The 3,068-nt window shown below is 32.3% G+C and overlaps 1 protein-coding gene across 1 annotated transcript in view; it reads right to left on the minus strand.

Moving 5' to 3' along the window:
• Positions 1–3,068, minus strand: part of LOC102004922 (olfactory receptor 51V1-like) — a 7,947-nt gene that overhangs the window by 2,052 nt on the left and 2,827 nt on the right. The gene's annotated exons all lie outside the window — the stretch shown is intronic.

Here is a 3,068-nt window from a genome sequence, read left to right on the forward strand (position 1 = left end):
TTTTTCTCCGGTACCGGGAACTGAACTCACGACCTTGCGCTTGCCAGGCAGGTGCTTTGCCGCTGAGCTAAATCCCCAGCCCCTGAACTGAAGTCTTTCTAACGAGGAGTAATTTATATTTTTGGAAGAATATAATAGCTATAAATATAAATGTAATATTTACATTATATGGAAACCTAGGTGTTAACCCCAAAACACAGTTGAATATTGGAATAAGAGCCTTACTGGGGGGTGTTAATATATCTAATGAAAAAAACCCTACATTATCACTGTACTATGCTTCTTTTCTAATCTCTCAATGGTATTTGCTACATTACCTCTTGTTTTTATGTTATATTATCTCTAACATACTTGGTGAGCTTTTCATTTTGTATATATAGTATTTACATTCTGGACAGATAATTGTCTGCCATTTAACTTTAGCCTGTTGAATTTTCTTCACTTTGAAGTTGCCCTTACAGAATAAATTGAAAATTTCTCTATCTCCATTCTTTCTTTGGAAGAACTTACCTGCAATTTGTATTATTTGTTAATATACTTTCTATCAGAATCATAAGTAAAGCTGTATCCTGTTGTTTTCTTTTCTTTTCAATGTTTGAATTCAATATTTAATGCCTGTACTAAAGTCAGTGGTGCTTAGATTACTTATTTCTTTTTGAGTGCCAAGGTATTTTGCAGGTTTATTCTGAAATATTAATTAGCAAATGACTTCTCACATTATTTGGCTATTATAATTTAATGTCAATCCAATCTACAGTGAGATCATCTATCAATCTTGATAATGACATTTTGTATATGTTATTTTCTAGATTGATTTAATACTCTAGATAGCTTAATAATATTTTAAAAAATGTAACTGTTTCATTAATTCTCTTCTATCAGTCTGTGCTATATTTAGTTGCAATCTGCTCTGGCATTTATTTCCTTTCTTTAGCTCATGTTTTGAGTTGGCTCATTTTACAATTTTTTCTTTCTCTGTATTTTGAATTTGTTCATTTCCATGTTATTGTCTTAAAATTATTAATATTTTATTCAATACTAAACCTGATTTTAATCTTACTTAGTGTGTAGCTTACATATTTTATCTTTTATCTGTAAATGCATGAACTTGTCTTCCTTACATATTTGATTGCATAACACACCGCTATAATTACTATTTTCATATTCTACTAGCAATTTCTAACACTAGTGTCCATTCTGAATTGTTCTGAATTGTTTTCTCCTTCATTAAAGATCATATTAGTGCTTCTTTTTATGCCTGCTAATCATTTGTTTGGATTCTAGATGAGAAGTTTATTTTGTAATATGCTGGTAGATTTGTGTTCATACATGCACTCAGAAGAACTGTTCCTGAAGAACCTGAATTGCTGATTTGCCCCCAGAGTACTTCTGTGACTACTTACAAACTCAGTTTGGGTCTTAAAATTTTCCCATCTGACATGTGTCAATAAACTTTATTAACACTCTTGTGCATTAATCAGAGTTATGCATAACACTCTGGGGACATTTCTCCATGATCATGTACTTTACTCACATTCTCTAATTCTTGCTATTCTTTTCTTTGAAGTATATGTGTTTTCTTCGCTGCTGTATTCAGCTTCTTTTCATCATTCAGTCTACCGTGCTCCTTCTCAGTTTTCCTTACCTGTTTTATAACCTTGTAATATTAATAAATCGCTAAACTAGGGAAACCCATTTTGTAGCCACCTGTTGCTCAGAGGACTCTTTTATTCATACATCTACATCTTTACTTCTTTTCTGTTCTTTCTATCTATTTCTAAGAGAACAATTGAATTTCCAGTTAAATGTAGAGATTTTTCAATCTTCATTTTAAGTTTATAGTGGTTCATCTGTTTTGAGGCTCTGCACTTAAACTTATGCACAATTTAAAATTATGATATTGCCAAGAGAATTTACAACACTATAATAATGATCACAACAGATCATCTTAGATGCCCATTAATGAATGATAAAGAAATGTAGTGGATGCACCATGCAGTGTTATACATCCATAAATAATGCCAAAATCATATCATCAGCAAGATAATCGGTGGAATTAGAGGTAAATATATGAAATGGAATTAACCAGGCTCTGAAAGAAATACAGTGCATATTTTCTATCATATGGACAATGTAGAAAAAGTTTTAAAAGATGACATGAAATTAGGTGATCCATACCTTGCTTATTATGAGTAGTGCCAGGTTAAGTCTGGGTGTGTAGGTGTCTTTATTCTATACTGACTTTGATGGTTTCAGATACATACTCATTAGTGACTTAACTAGATTGTATGGTACTTCCAATTTCAGACTATGAGGAAGCTCCATATTTATTACCATAGTGGCTATATTAATTTATATTTCTACTAAAAATATATAAGAGTTTCATTATCTTGCATGCTCACAGCATTTATTTGGTATTTTTCCTTGACAGTGGCCATTTGTCAAGAAATGCAGTGAATCTCAGTATAGTTTTGGTTTGTCTTTCCCCAGTGGGAAATATATTGTGCACTTAAAATATATTTTAGCCATCTGCAAAGTATACATTCAGCTCATTTGATAAATTATTAAATGAAGTATTCTGTTGTGAAATTCTCAGAGATCTTTACATAGTCTGCATAGTAGTCTTATATCAGAGAACAGCTGGTAAAAATTTTCTCCATAGTGTAGTCTGTCTATTCACTTTGTTGATACTTTCCTTTGCTGTGAAGCTTTCTACTTTATATTGTGCAATTGTCCTTTGTGTCTATCATTTTCTGAACTATTGGAGTCCTATTCAGAAAATCATTGTCTAAACTAATATTTTGAATGGTTCCTATATATTTTTGTTTAATGAAGTCAATATTTCAGTGTATATTTATATTTAAGCCTGTGATAAATTTTAAATGCATGCATATCCAGGGTGCAAGATGGAGATTTAGTTTTTACCTTGTACCTATGGATGACCAATTTTCCAGTACTCTGTATTAAAGGTGCTGTCTTGGGGCTGGGGATTTAGCTCAGCGGCAAAAGCGCCTGCCTGGCAAGCGCAAGGTCGTGAGTTCAGTTCCTGGTACCGGAGAAAAACCAAA

This window comes from Chinchilla lanigera, unplaced genomic scaffold, assembly GCF_000276665.1.
Source record: "Chinchilla lanigera isolate Chin_1 unplaced genomic scaffold, ChiLan1.0 scaffold00013, whole genome shotgun sequence".
Taxonomy (NCBI): Eukaryota; Metazoa; Chordata; class Mammalia; order Rodentia; family Chinchillidae; genus Chinchilla; species Chinchilla lanigera.